We start from the raw sequence: 16,461 nt of genomic DNA, 5'->3' as shown, positions 1-16,461 counted from the left end.
TTGTGCTTTGATTTGCATTTCTCTAATGATCAGTAATATTAAGCTTTTTTTCATATGCCTGTTGACCTCATATATGTTTTCTTTTGAAGTGTCTGTTCATGTCCTTTGCCCATTTTTAATGGGGTTGTTTGGTTTTTTTCTTGTAAATTTGTTTAAGTTCTTTATAGATACTGGATACTAGACCTTTGTTGGATACATAGCTTGCAAACATTTTCCCTTGTTCTGTAGGTTGCTTACTCTGTTGATAGTTTATTTTACTGTGCAGAAGCTCTTAAGTTTAATTAGATCTCGTTTGTCAATTTTTGTTTTTGTGCGGTGTTAGAATCCTGAGCCTAAGGCTACTTCATCAGTCACAGCCAAAAGCCTTAGAGAAAAAGGGAACTCTGTAGAGGTTTAGCCCAAAGGGGAAATCAGCATCACATCTGCAGCTGCTTCTTGCTGACCTGGCATGAATGAACCATGTACTCTGGATAAGCACTTTACAAAAACCACAGAATTTTGCCAGCTTAGAGTTTCCACATTGCCCCATTGGCTCTCCCTGAATTACCATACCCAATGCTATTCAATGATTCTGTGTGGGCCATTATGTCACTGCTATCAGCTAACATAATAATAAAGTATTTGTTAGCATCATTCCAGTTTTACAGCCTTCTACCTACAGTGCTGTATTTTCAGGTTCTCTTACCTCCCTAGTCTTTTTCACATTGTCCCTGCAGGAATTTTTCTTTCTGCTATGCAGTCCAGGTCACTCCAGGCTTTCCTTGCTGTCTTCCATGCATGTCACAGGCTGGCACTTTCCACAGCCTTAGCTCCAATTAATTATTTGTTTTGTTTGATTTCCAGCCAACAGCTAGCAACTCTTTGGGTTTTGCTCCTGGTTGCTTAAACAAATAAACCAAATGTTAATGTGTTGCTCATTGATTAAGTGCAGAGATCGTGTGACTGAAAATACTAATGATTTTCTAAGTGTCCACACTAGCACAGTAATGGTGTTGGGTTTAGTTCATGCTTGGTATAGTGGAGGGAAGGGGTGCTCTTTCTTTAACATTTTTAATTTTATTTGATTCTTCCAATAGCCTGGAAAAGTAGACAGGACAGGAATTATTGTCTGCATTTCACAGATGAGGAAACCCAGAGACATTAAATAATTTGTTGAACGCCACACAGCTCAGAAAAAGGTAACTGCAGCTAGGACTCAGTAAACCCAACTCCCTGTTCCGTGAAACTGCTGTAGGTGGCTCCATTCCCCATCATGTACTCCTGTGGAATAATAATAATCCTTTATGTGATGTATTAATATTTTCATAAACATTTTCTGTATTTTTCAGGATGTCTTCCATGGAACAGCAGTTGTGTGAAATGCACTATAAGAAAAGAGTCCCTGTGGTGAATGTGTGTAATATGCTGTATACTGCACCCACTTCTTGGAGAGTCAGTACATTGGTTACTATGTGAAAGCCTCTGAGAAGTCCTGTGGCAGAACAAGACTTGGAAATTTATTTTGACCCAGCATTGTTCAAATATATTTGAGCATGGATAGACAAGAGTGAAAGCAGAGACACCATATTTCAACAATACAGGCAAGAGACAAGAAGTGTTTGGGCAAAGGAGGATGGCAGCAGAGGTGGTAAGAAGCAACTGGATTCTGAACATATTTAAAATGCAAAGCCAACCAGATTTGCTGGTGGATAGGATATAGGGTGTAAGAAAATGAGAGAAGTCAAGGATGATGCTGAGATTTTTAGACCTGATCAACACATGAACAAAATTTTCACTTCCTTCAGGAAGCTCTCCCTAGACTAATAGCCCCACCCCTACCATCATAGTCTCTTACCACGTCAAATCTCTTGCCTTCAGAGATTGCACAGTTTTAGTTATATCTTTGGTTTTTTTTGTTTTGTTTTGTTTTGTTTTTTGAGATGGAGTCTCGCTCTGTCGCCCAGGCTGAAGTGCAGTGGCCGGATCTCAGCTCACTGCAAGCTCCACCTCCCGGGTTCACGCCATTCTCCTGCCTCAGCATTCCAAGTAGCTGGGACTACAGGCGCCCGCCACCTCGCCCGGCTAGTTTTTTTTTTGTATTTTTTTTAGTAGAGACGGGGTTTCACCGTGTTAGCCAGGATAGTCTCGATCTCCTGACCTCGTGATCCACCCGTCTCGGCCTCCCAAAGTGCTGGGATTACAGGCTTGAGCCACCGCGCCCGGCCAGTTATATCTTTGTTGATGACATTTTTGACAATGGCTGAGTTTATCATTTTTGCTTGCTATTGTATCTCCAGTGCCTAGCACATTGTAGGCATGCAATAAATATTTGTTGAATGAATGAATGGACAGAGACTAACATGTGGTCGTTGTTTAAATTATACCTACCATATTATTAATCAATCTAATATCCAAGTGATATTAATATTAATATGACTAATCAATTTAATATGCAATGTGGGCCTGGAGAAAGGTGGAAGAGGAATGACTGCTAACAGAAAACAAAAAAAAAAAAAGATGGTCAGAAACCCCAGATCTAACTTGAGTTATGCCCATACGTTTCTGAGTTGGCCTTGGGCAAGTCCCATCACCTTTTGAGACCCATTCTTCTAATGCTATTCAAAAATAGATAAGACAATATGATTTTCATCAGCCCTGCACCTCGCTGTCCACTGGTGTAAGTGGAAGCAATAGCTTGTATCTTCAGTAATCAGTAATGTCGTGCAGCACTTTTCAATGCAGAATCTGTCTGATTTAATGTTCCATTCTCTAGCACAATTTAAGTCCTTTAGGTACCTGGAAATGGGGAATGCAATTATTGCTGAAGTCACCCAGAAGACTTCCTGGAGATTTTCTTTCTTCCTCCTTCCAAGATCTTTAAGTAGCAGATGAATATAGTGGTGTGTAGTAGAGAGAAAAAAAACTTACAGTTTGTACTACTCTAGTTCAATTGACAAGATCACAATAGGAACTTGCCCCTTTCCTACCCGCTAAAGGACCACTGGGCAAAAGTCACTCGCCACTCTAGACCTCACCATTCATTCGAACCTTGGTTTGTCCCTCTGAAAGAGTGCTTTTTTCTTCCAGTTAGGAATGCACACAAATATATTTCCCATCTGGACCTTTTTTGAACTATTCTCCATAAAAACCAATCTTGGGTTCTTGAATATGGCCAGCTTGCACAGATAGTAACCTCACCACAATGCATACACAGGTCCACAAGGTTTCATTAGCTCTCTCAGTAAGGGCTCTTTTGGGTAAGGCTACCCAGAAAGTGATTTTTAGTTTCAGTTCATTTATTTTTGTTTTCCACCTGGCTGCCCAGGGCAAACATCTACCACAAGAGCTTCTTCCTCTGGCGACCATCCTCTCTATCATTGGTTGCCTTGGTACAAACGTTGTACATGTCTCCTAATGCTGAGGCCCTGCTAGACTCTTTCTTTCCCCAGAAGAGGTCACTACCTGATTAGAAAAACAGTAGCTTTCATCCAGCCCCCAGCCCCTCACTGCCACTCCACGCACAATTCTCCATGGCTAATAGTTAAACCAAAAAGTCACCCCATCTTTCCTAATGTTGTTACCGTTCATTTTATTATCATTGTTCTGTGAAAAATATTCAGGACATCATCTGCTTGTTACTTCCAGTAATTTAATTTTTTTAAATTAAAAAAATGTTAAAATATTCCACCATGACAATTTTTTAATTTTCCCCTCACAATGACCTTCTGTTGCTACTTAGCCTAGTTTATAGGTGAGAAGACTGAAGGACAAAGAGATGAACCGGCTGACACAATGACTATCGACAGCAAAGGTTACAAGAGAATTTGTGTCTCCTGATAACATGTTCAGGTGTTGAAAAGAGAAGTTGCCAGAATTCCATTGGTTGAACCATTCTTCTAAAGAAGGAGGGGAAAACTGGAACATGGAAACAATTCAAGGTGAGAAATGCCATCCTGTGAAAATAGGAGGTGACTGGAAAGCCAGTGGCTTAGCTAGAGGGCAGCTCAACATTCTTTCTGGCTCCAGGATTCCAGGATTCCTTAAAAACCAGGATTCCCTGGAAACTATGATACAAAGATGATGACAGCAGAAGACCTCACGAAGCCTTACAGCCAGTCATGGGGATGAGATCAAAGGGTGGGCCAATGCACCATGGATCCTCTGTCATTGAATGAAGCACCTGGGACATGTAGTATATCACTCTGAGTTCTTGGTTTCAATAACATATGGAGAAAAATTGGGGAAGAGGGGTTAGTGATTTATTGGAAGTTTATCAGAGGTTCACAGCAACGGGAGACTTAGAAAACAAGAATCGTAGCAGTCTGGATGATTAAAGACGAGGAAGCTCAACAATGATCTCGTAGGAAGAACATAGCTGAATACCACCACTGCAGCTGCCTGAGCTGTGAATAAATTATACATGAGTATTTAGCTTTAGGACATATGCTCAGGTTTCAAAATCCCAGAAGCAAGAGTCACACAGTCAGGATTCAAAATCGCAGATAAGGTGGCAGAGGGACATAATGGGCCAAACTCTGGACATTTGCTATACTCTATCAACCTAGGGATGAAAAGAGGGAGGATTTAAAGTTTCTGACATCTGTGATAAGTAGAGGCCACTATTCTCCAACCATACTACAAAAAGAAAGAGGCTCTGTACCAACAAGGAAGGAGTCTGCATGCTGGACAGCTCTCAAAATTACAATCTAGGAGAGCTCACTACACAGGAGGCTGGTATGCATCCCTGTAAGTTCAGTGGTTCTTCCAGAGCCCTAGAAGATGCAGAACACTATAGCATTCATGGTGGATACAAATAATAGCTATAATTTAGCAATCACCTACTGTGAAGTGAGCAAAATAGGTACTATATTCATATATTATCACATTTTATTTTCACAACAGCCATGCAATAGGTTTTATTAATTCTGCTTTATAGAAGAGGGACTTGAGGTTCAGAGAGGCAAGCTATTTCTAGAGTCAAACAATTTGCAGGGAGAATTAGAACTCAAATCTAGTTTTTCTGTGCAAAGCTGCAACTCTTTCCACTACCTGACCCTGTGCTCTCCAGACTAGACTAGGCAATCCTGTATTTCTATAGCAACGGCAGAAGAAGGATTGAAGACTCCACAGGAGCCAAGTTGGAAAGGTCATTTTTGATAAGGGTTTGAACCAACTTGGTATCTGAAGTCATCCAAAAAATAAATAAATAAGAGGGAAGCCATAAACTACTGGAATAGCTCCAACAGCGAATCACTTTCCATTTTTATGTGTTATTAGGTGGCTTAAACAATAAATAGGCAAGTATTTGTTGAGTAAGACTGTATTAGATTCTATGGAGGGTAAGAGAACAGATAAACCAGTATCTTTCTCTCTTTTCATTTAAGTATCTTGAAATCTTGTTGTTTTCCTATATGCTTAGATAACTAGTAGTTTGAATTATATCAATTCAGATATTAAACAAGGGTCTTATGGACTTTGTTGTCAGGGGAGTTTCACAAAAGCAGTAATACCTGAACTTCCCACTGAGTATTAGGTTTGAACAAGTGAAATCGAGATGGGCAGGCACACCTGGAAGAGGACCACCAAAGCAAAGGCACAGACACAAAAGGAGACTTGTCCACCTGGAGTTGAGAGTTCATAATACCATGTAGTGAGGGAAAGAATTAAAAAGCAGGTCGAGCCAGGTACAGTGGCACACACCTATAGTTCCAACTAACCAGGAGGCTGAGGCCAGAAGATCCCTTAAGCCTAGGGGTTAAAATCTATCCTGGGTAACATTGCAAGACCTTATTTCTTAAAGGAAAGAAAAAAAAGGAAAAAAAAAAATAGGTTAAAGGTATCAAAGCAGGTTTAAATAAGTAAATGCAGAGGTTTCTGAATGATAGGCAATGGGCCTTGACATTTATATGACAAGTGATGGGAATCTGAAGAAGATATTTTGAGCTCATTAATATGTCTAGCACCTACTTGAATGTTCGAGCTCTACCAGGCATGTTTGCTAAGTGAGCAAACGAATGAATGAATGCTATGTATAAGATGTGCTGGCATGGAAAGAGTTAAGAGTGTATTGCAATGGCAGTCTGGATGACATAAGATGGTACTGGTAACTGTAGAAAAGTTATGAAAAGTTTGGAAGCAATGAAAAAGGCACTATAAAAGAGAAATAAAGATCATATTCCACCATTGTTTCCTGAGTAGTAATTTACATGAAAACAGTAGAAAAAAATTCTTCTAATAACCTCTAAATTCAAGAACTCATAACTCTACCAGTGGAGCTCAAGATACCTATACATCTCTCTGGCAGTCAAAGATCTAGTCAGGGGAAGAAAATGAGAAGCATATTTTTAAAGCAGAAAGTAAAAATATTAAAACATGTGTTAAACTTTGGAAGCAATATTTAACTTTTTCTCTAACTAGATAATTGAAGCTCAGTTTACTATTGGTCACTGGAGAAATGCAGGTCTTATTATTCCTGGTTTGCAGACGGGAATACTGAGGGTCAAAGAAGCCCAACTTTCCACAGTGACTTGATTCCAGGTAAATTTATTCTAAGACCTGTATTTTGTTTTGTATTATTGCATGTCACAGAAGACTCGAGGAAGAAAAGAGAAAAAAAGATGAGAAAGATTCAATTCTAGGAAGTCTCCTTAGTAGATGTCTCAGGAAATACATGATGGGACTGTATTATAGTGAGGACCTACAGTTGAGCGTATATAAAACTTTTCTCTCTGCAAAGGTATAGCACTCTCCTGCTTACCTAGAATTTGCAGTGAATAATAATCCATTTTCTCTCCCAAGAGTTGATAAATTGATTTTGTTTGTTTGTTGCTTTCGAAATGCACAGACGGCATATATGGAGTTGGTACTTCTTTACAACGCTCTGTTGAGTCAATAAAGACCCTACTTTCCCATTTCTCCTCCCTGCATCTTACAGCCATCACATTCCAGCAGACACTAGGGAGCGCTCACCCAGGCCAATAAGCCCCAGAATTACCTAAAGCTACAATCATTCCCATCAAACAAGATCTTGCAGTTCGGAACAAGTCCCATAGCTTCAGCAATTTGGTTTTCTGGCCAGAGCCAAAAATGCTGATTTCCCCTCCCTGGAAGGTTTAGAAACCTGGGGTGCACCATCGATGGGGTGCTCCTTACGTTCTCTGCATCCTTCTTCATGACACAGGATCTGCTGAAGAGATGATTGAGGCTTCATAAAAGCTTTATGAGACACACTGGAGCAGAAGGGCTTTGAGCCACCATCACTTTCGTAAAGTCCAGCTGCTGCCATCAGCTCTGCAATAAAAGCCGAACAGAAAGGTTGGCCACATCCCACAAGTAATGCTTCTTTCTTATGATTCATTCAGGACTACCGAGTTCCACTGAGAAACTGGGGATAGTCCAGAGGCAGCCTCAACCAGAAGTAGTTACTTCTTGGAAATTATCACCTGAGAAATGTGCTTGAGTTTTAAGCCCCAACTGCTGGTTGCATCCCACTGGGCACTCCTGAGGTGAGTATCTCTTCACCTGTAGCACTGACTGCCTTTTCTCCAGTACCCTGCTAACCCACCATCCAGCCTTATTCTCCTACAAAAAAAAAAAAAAAAAAAAAAAAGGCTTCTTTTTAAAACAAAAACCCAGAGTTAATATGATGCACAAAAACTATTATAGCTGAACACAATGGCTCACACCTATAATCCCAGCACTTTGGGAGTCCGAGGCAGGTGGATCACCTGAGGTCTGGAGTTCCGGACAAGCCTGGCCAACATGGTGAAACCTCATCTCTACCAAAAATACAAAAATTAGCTGGGTGTGGTGGTGGGTGCCTGTAATTCTAGGTACTTGGGGAGCTGAGCTAGTGAACCTGGGATGAGGAGGTTGCAGGGAGCTGAGTTCATGCCATTGCACTCCAGCCTGGGCAATAAGAGCAAAACTCCATCTAAAATTTAAAACACACACACACACACAAAAAAAAAAAAAAAAAAAAAAAAAAAAAAAAAAAAAAAAAAACAGAAAAACTATTATAGACTAGAGTGGCCAGAGAGAATGGAGCAACACAGTGGTGCTCATTGAAGGATCATGGTCATGCCAGGATTTTGCTCTCATTCCTATAAGCAGCAGAAGTTCCCAGAGATGTCATTCTTCTCTTTAGCCAAGTTCACCATATAAAAGTTAAAAAAAGGGAAGGGGGAGATTGAAATTATTGCCATAGATTATTGGGAAAGAAACTTGAACTTGTTAAAGCTTTTTTGTAGAATAATTAGGGAGTATTCATTAAAACCTTAAAAAGTGCAGGCCCTTTAAACCAGAAACACCACCATTAGCTATTTATTCTATATTAATGGGCACAGAGCTAGGGATTGAGGTTACAGGGTTAAGGTGCTCCCAGCTTCATGGTAAAAATACCAAGAGACTGCGGATTATGGACATGGCAGCCCTGTGAATGATGACCCATAGATACAGAAAGCAGAATGCTCCAGACTCTGTCCATGAGAGGAAGGCCATGCCTAGAAAAGCCCATGGGCACCCACAGCTTTGTCACAGTGCTAACTGCATGATTCTCAGGGTGCTTTCAGGAACCCCCAAGTGCTTCATGCCACTGTTCCAGAAATGGGAAGTGGTTGGCCTTGCTGTTGGAACTAGTTAAGACCTTTAAGACAAGAATCTCTAAGGGGATTCCCTGAGACCAAAACCAGACATTTCATGTAATCATGATCAGCTATTTCTCACTCTCTATCAGACCGGTAAAAATGAACAAAGCAGATGAAGAGAGTCAAATGAGCCTGAACTTAATACAATGGAGTTGCATTGAGGTAGAGGCTGCCCTAAGACCCAACACAACGGAGTTCTCCCCCTCACATTGTGTTTTGCCTTTTCTGAAGATGTATACAAACACATACACACAGGCACTACTCACATACACTCAGACACGTACATCCATGCATATGCACAGATTCTCCTGAAACAAATATTATTTTAAAATATTAGAGGGAAATGACCTGTGAATTGCTACAGCAGCACTTTTCCTTCCAAGCCAAAATTGTATTTGAGTCAGTGTCTGTGGCTCAGATGCTGTGTCACTGAGCGAGAATTTCATACGGTTGTGTGGGAAACTGGTCCATAAACATACTTGTTAAGAGCATTTAGCTTTCTGGCTCCAGCCATTCTGATGTCTGTCTTAGAACTGTGTCAGGAGCCAATGACAGAAAAAGAAGCAGCATCAGCTTAATTGGGCAATGACTAGGACTTCCTCCACCAAAGAAAGTAAGGAGGGAAACTGTAGCTGACCTCCCTGGGGCTGTTTAGGGTCCTGGGTCCAGGGACTACTTTACACAGGATAAATATATCTGAACTTTCCTAACCTCCCAGCCTGATTCAATTAGTAAACACCTTCAAAGGGATCGAGCTGACTTCTGAGACAGAGTCTACCACACACTACAAAGGTGGGCAAATAAATACTTAAAGGGCACATCCGTGTAGGTGGAGGAGGGAGGGAAATAGATTAGGAACAGTAGGAACAGATATGAGTTAACTTTGGGAGTTCTGTTGTGTAACTGCCCTTGACCTTGCCCCTCTCAGTGGCTAAACTTGCCGTTCTCCAGGGCTTCTGTGGGAACTCTTCACTAGACACAGCCACCCAGCCTCAGAAAGAACTATCCCAAAATATGGATTCACTTAACCTTATTATAGTCGTGGTCAGAGTTCTGCTCACAGAATATTTCAATTGTCTTGAATGTCAGGGCTGAACAAGATCTATTTAAAAGTCCAGAACTAAACCCTGCTATTTAGCAAACTTGTATTAACATGCAAATCACTACTAAAATGTGTTTTGTTTTATCTAGCAATGATATAACCTAAAGGACTGACTCTTCAATGGTGGTGTTTCAGGAAACGCCAGCATTGTCAACTGCACCTCTGCAGAAGACCAGCCCTGTCTGTAACATTTCCAGACACTTTATGCTTTTTCAGTGGCTTTTAGCCAATTATCACATAGTTCCCCACCACATTGCGGTGGAACAGCAACTGACAAGACTTCCCAGGTCACACAAAGGCTTTGAAAGAATCAAAGTACATACCACACAAATGAACTATAATCAGTTCCACCTCCACTGTTAACACTCTGAAGAACTTGGGATAGAGAGATTTTCATAACTGGATTTAAATCTAGGAGTCATACTTGGAATTGGAGTGCAATTCTCTGAAGTGGTTCAGATGGGAGACCAATATGAGCTTCTTAATTACTTTATTTCACATATCAGAAGGTAGATGAGGCAGGGGAGTGAAGAATACCATTCTGGGAGCACCTGCTGAATTCCAGGTATGATATTCTAGGAATGATATGCTGCTGCCTGTTCACTGCCCATTTAATCCTCACGGCAAACCTGCAAACTATGTGTTATTATTCCTATTTTGCACAGGAAGCTGAGGCTTATGTACATCAGATGGGCTACATGCAATCCAGTCTGTTTTGTTTTGCTGTTTGGTTGGTTGGTTGCTTTTGTTTGTTTGTTTGTTTTTATTTTGTTTTTGCTCGTTTTGCTTTATCATTTGCACACTGATCATTCAGCAAAAATTGTAAAATACTCAAAGACGATAACTTTGTCTAAATTCTTTCCTCTCTATTCCCAATGCTAGCACTTAGCATTCATCTAAGTGCTAGACTCATATTCATTCATTTATTCATTCAAAATATGTTTATAAGACAATAGGGACACAGCGGTGAACAAAACCAAAAAGGTGCCTGTTATTATAAAGCTTACATTTTAACAGAGAAAGACAATCAATTAAATAAATAAGCAAGTTAGAAGAAAGAAAGGATGGAAGGAAGATAAGAAGGAAGGGAGAGAGGGAGGGAGGGAGCAAGAGAGAAAGAAATAAAAGAAGGAAAAAGCGAAATTATCAGAAAGTGAGGCATATCATGCAGAAAACTGAGACTGAAAGAGGTAATGGAGAGAGGCAGAATGATACTTCAAATTGGGTATTCAGAACAGGATTCTCAAAAAAAAAAAGAGCCCTTCAAACTGAACCTGAATGACAAGAAAGAGGAAGCCACAGAAAATCAAGGGGAAGATATTGTAGCCAAAGAAACTACAAAACCCTGAGATGGGAAAGAACTTTAAGAGCTTAAAAAACTGAGAAAAATAAATGTGGCTAGCAAAGGTCAGTGATTCAGAGAGAGAGTTACACAAGATGATGTCAAAGAGATGGTTAGGAGCCAGGTGACATAGGACTTTGTAAGCCACAGTAAGGATCATTCATCAAATATGTGTTGAATGAATAAATGCACAGGCCTTGGAACACTATAAGAATGTGAGTACCAGTAGCCTTTTAAGGAATTTATACTTGAGTCAGAAAGACAAAAGAAATCCATGTCCACTCATTCGAGAACTATTTCCTGAGGCCCTATGGCATGCTGGGCATTGTGGTTGATACAGGGGCACCAGAGTGAATAAGCCATACTCCTGGCCTTCTACCAATTCACATGTTTAAGGAAAGACACAAGATCATGATCAGAGTAACAGGTTTTTTAATTTGAGGAAACACTATGTGAGTACATGGAAAACATCTAACTCAGCCTGGAAAAGAAGTCAAAGAAAAGCAAAGACAGCGTATAAGTTACAGCCAAGATTAAAAAAAAAAAAAAACCTCAGAAATGCATTGGTCTCTGTAGGCTAGAAAGGTCAGAGAAAATTGTCACAGAGAAAATTAGACTTAAACTGGATCTTCAGGAGGAGAACTTGTTGGTAAGAGGGAGGAATTCGAGATTGAATAACAAATGCACACAGGTTTAAATCAAAGGCCAGCACCTTGGTGAAGCATACAAAACTCCCCCAGCCTCTGCTTCTTCTAAGCAACACCTTCCCTTCACACACACATAAGCTCCTATGCTCATCCTCCCTCTCTGCTGAAACACAGCTGAAATGACCTACTATTCATCCCCCAGATTACTTGATATCTTGGTCACTGGGAAATGAAGGTCTGATTCTCATTCCAGCTACAAAGACTATGTACATCTTGCTGATGGTTGAACATCCCTCGGGATACAGATTTCCTAATTTTACCAGTTCTTCTTCCTTGGCAAAGAGATTCCTCCTTAAAAGCAACAGAAGTCTGCTTTCTTGGTGCAGCTATTCTTTGATCCTAATTATTTTATGTTTTTTTAATCCTAATTTTAATCTCAGCAGTATGTTGGCCAACTATTTCTGGTTAAGAATCATTATCACAACCTCAGAGGCATGTACAATCAGCATTAATTTCTCACTTACGAAGGTATGGGCTAGCTGGGAAGGCTCTGGAGTATGCTGAAGGGTGGTGGGAGGTAGCTCTGCTCCACATTTCTCACCTTATCTGGGACCAGTGGGCCAAGTGGGCTAGGTTATCACAGTGATAGCAGAAGTATAGGAGGATGAGTGGAAACATGAGATGTTCCTTATAGGGTCAGAACTGGCACTCTGTAACATATACCTACATTTCATTGGCCAAAGCAAGCCACACATCTAATCCCAAAGTAAAGGAGAAGGAAAGTACATGCTGCCTGTTACAAGGCTATGACAAAATGGATGCAATGGGGCAAGAATTGCAGTGAAATATTCAACCAACCACAGAAGTTACAAATTATTCAACTCACTTTTCCTACTAATTTTGGATCTCAGCAGGTGGAGTTCATGTTCCTAAAAACATCTTTACTTTTCAAGTTAAGTTTTCTCAACTCCTTGGTTTTCAGCACCTTTCTCCCCACCCTGATCTGAACACATTTTAGTTTGTAAACATTTGTAGCCAATATTTGTGACTGCTTTTAGCAATCAGATGTGGTCATGGTATTGTCTTCCAGAGTGGCCTTGCCAGCACAAGACAATGGGCCCATCTGTTAGGATTCGATGCCTAACAAAACATTCCAAAAGTTAGCTCACACTCCTAGAAGTCAGCTAGGCAATTATTCTGGTCTGGATTGGGCTTGGTGATTTCAGCTGGAATCATTCATGCATCTGCATCAGCTGCATATCAGCTAGAGATTGGCTGGTCTAGGGTGACCTGGGCTAGGACAGGTGGGATCTCTCTCAACACTGTTTGTCTTCCTCCAGAAGGCTAACCAGGACTTACTCACATGGCTGTATCAGGGTTCCACGGGTTTGAGAATGGAGACTGCATGTTTGACAAATGGGCTCAAGTGACACACAACCTCACTTCTACCATATTCTAATGGCCAAAGCAAGTCATGGGGCCAAACCAGAATGAAAAACAGACTGAACCTCATATAGGAGAAGCTGGAAAGTACAGTGATCATTTCTGCAATTCCACAACAGGAGTATTCTGTACTGTATGTTCATGAATGCATTGAATGTAACCAAGCTTGCCTTGGGTTTTGGCCCATGCCACACTGTTAACTCACAGAGAAGTCAATAAACAACCTTGGACTTTTTTTTTCTTTTTCGTTTTCTTTCTTTTTTTTTTTTTTTTTTTTTTTTTGAGATAGAGTCTCGCTCTGTCGCCAGGCTGGAATGCAGTGGCATGGTCTCAGCTCACTGCAATCTCTACCTCCCGGGTTCAAACGATTTCCCTGCCTCAGCCTCCAGAATACCTGGGACTACAGGTGTGCACCACCACGCCCAGCTAATTTTTTGTATTTTAGTAGAGACGGGATTTCACCGTGTTGGCCAGGATGATCTCGATCTCCTGACCTCATGATCCGCCTGCATCAGCCTCCCAGAATCCTGGGATTATAGGCGTGAGCCACCACGCCCAGCCACAACCTTAAGACTTTTAATCATGAACTGTTGTCAACTAAATTCATATTACACTTGTATTTATGCAGCTGATTAGAACCAAATTGCAACCCTTCATGTTCAATTTCATCTCCATTGCTTCAGCCAGCTTTGATCCCTTCACATCTCTTCTTGTAGCAATCTTTTGATTTCTTTTTAAATCAATTGCCATATTCTGAATAACCTCTTCATGTATTTTCTTATCATAGCTGATGTAAGCAAAAAATTGATATCAGATTGGTTCTATCAACAGTTTAAGAACAGGGATATACACATTTTCTAGCCTTCCTGCATATACTATGGCAGCCACCAGCACATAGCGGGTCCCTGGTTACCTCATGAAGTTATATAAGAATGAATCAATACGCAAAACAACACAATTCCAATGGGGTAAATCAGTGGCTCTTGACTTTTTTTTTTTCTTTTTTTCAGTAAAGTTCTTCTTTTTAAGATAAAATACTTTATGAAAATCCAACATGAAAGGCAGATAAACATAAGAAGACATTTCTGAAATTCTTTCTACTTAACTTTTTCCATCCTTATCTCACATAAGATATCGGAAGCCTCCTCAGATGCCATGGAATAAAATTTGAAAAACACTGGATGAAGTCAACATTTTTCAAACTTTCGCAAACATAACCCTCAGGAAGAAATGCATTTTACATAGTGACCCAGGACACACTAACATATAGATAATTGAAACTACTGCTCTCAAGACTACTTCACCCTAAGTACAACACAATCTCATGTTTTCTATTCTACTCACCTCATTTTTTGAATGTCAGCCATGAACTACTAAATTGATTTTATAAGCCACTAAATAAGCAATGCCTCGTAGTTGGAAACTATTAGACTAGATGATCTCTTGAAGAAGCCTTTCAAGTTTTAAACTCTATTGGCCTATGGTTCTACAGCTTCTGTATTCTCAATTTCTATTGTTTATTCTCAGGGCAGAGAAGGAGGTGATGGGCACCTCCAAAAAGAGCAGAAGTTAAGTTCTAGATAAGCCACAATCACACTCCCCAAGTGCATGAAGACCACATAATCTCATGGGCATGAATAAAATCAATGGATCACTCTTATGAGGAAAGCTCACTCCCGAGTCAGACTACCTAAGTTTAAATCCCAGTTACTTAGGCTTTTTACTTAACCTCCTTATCAGTAATTACCTTCTCTGAAATTTATGCCTAATAATTCATACCTACCTTGCAGGGTCATTAATAGGATTAAATAAGATAGGGTATAATGAATTAGTTCAGTGACAGAAAAACGTGAAGTGCTCCAGGTTCTCTAGTATTTATGGGAAGTAAATGGTTTTTTCCAAAGGAGTGAGCTTAATTATCAAGACCAAAGATGTATAAATAATGCCCCTCCCCCACCCCCAGCTTTAATAAGCAGGGAGATGTAGGTTCAAATTCTTTCTCTGCCACTGACCAGGTGTGTGATCTTAGATGACTCACACTTTCTGAGCTTCAAGATCCTCAGTTGTGAAATGGAAATTACAAAACCTATCTGATAAAGTTGCTAGGAGGATATTAGGAATAATGATAAAACAATCAATATAAGACACCTGATCCAGGACTTGATATACAGTAAGTGCTCAAGAAAAAGAGTGGTGGTAGAGAGAAACACCCTAACAAAATCTGGCCAAAAAAAAAAAAATCAAAGTGCTTTGAAAAGCAACTGTTGATATTTTTAAATAATTAAAGAAATAACTACAGTCAGATCACATTGGTTATTTTAACTGTGATGCATTGCTCTAAAATGCAGAGCTCTACTAAGAAGTTCCAGCAACATAGAGTTGTGGAATTCATCACTCTATCGTGTGTGTGTGTGTGTGTGTGTGTGTGTGTGTGTGTGTGTCATCTGTTTGACTCAGAAAACACAATCATCTTCAGTGTACCACACAATGTGCTGAGGCTACAGGATAAATAAGGCAAGTTCCTGTCATCAGGAAACCTATACTTTATCAATATTTCATCTCCTTCTCTGTCTCTCTGAAGCTCTCTCCTCTTTATTTAGCACTTACTAGGTTATAGGCACTGTGCCAGGTATTTTACATCATTTCACCTAATTCTCATAGCAACCTGATCAGATAGGCTCTGTTATTCGCATTTCATAGTAAAGAATTCTAAGGCCACATAACTGTTCAGGGGCAGAGCAAGGATGTGAACTCAGGTTTCTCTATTAACCCCTAGTCCTCTATAACTTCCTGTAGGAGCACAAAGGTGTGATACCTTTCCTCGTCCTTCCTCGTCATAAGGATGGCACCTCTATAACAAGACAGGATGACAAGAGAAAAGCATGACAATTTTTTTAAATGAAAGTTTGATGTGACATAGGAACCTTCAGAAATGAAGACCCAATGACCTACAGAAAACTATCCAGTTTTATGCTTAGATTCAGTGAAGAATGGACCGCCATGTAGAAATGTGATCGGGCAAGAGGGTATGATCTGTTGGTAACAGAGGGCAACTCAGCATGATCTGTCTGTTCCTATTCTTCTTGGCCTCGCTGTGTGGCATTTCTTCCTCCCAGGTATCGGGTAGGATTCCTCCGAAATGGGAGTCTGATGACCTACTATCCAGTAAGGTAGGGTGGAGAATTTCTTTTTGGCCAGCTCCTCCCCAGTAAGGTGGGAGAAAGTTTTTTCTAGTTTTTGTGGCTGGTTCTGGGCAAAAAAGAGGAGTGGGAGCAGAAGTTCAAAAGGATCTCACTTCTATGA

At 40.3% G+C, this 16,461-nt stretch overlaps 1 long non-coding RNA gene across 1 annotated transcript in view; it reads right to left on the bottom strand.

The window, feature by feature from the left end:
* Positions 1–1,047: 1,047 nt before the first annotated feature.
* LOC102128375 (uncharacterized) overlaps positions 1,048–16,461 on the bottom strand; it is a 46,065-nt gene continuing 30,651 nt past the window's right edge. Inside the window, exon 5 of the long non-coding RNA XR_001493156.4 lies at positions 1,048–7,269. This is a non-coding gene — a long non-coding RNA (uncharacterized lncRNA). The remainder of the gene's footprint in view (positions 7,270–16,461) is intronic.

The sequence above is a fragment of the Macaca fascicularis genome, chromosome 8 (genome assembly GCF_037993035.2).
Source record: "Macaca fascicularis isolate 582-1 chromosome 8, T2T-MFA8v1.1".
In the NCBI taxonomy this organism is placed as follows: Eukaryota; Metazoa; Chordata; class Mammalia; order Primates; family Cercopithecidae; genus Macaca; species Macaca fascicularis.
Note: the sequence above shows the minus strand (reverse complement) of the source record. Positions and strands in the feature narration are given on the sequence as shown.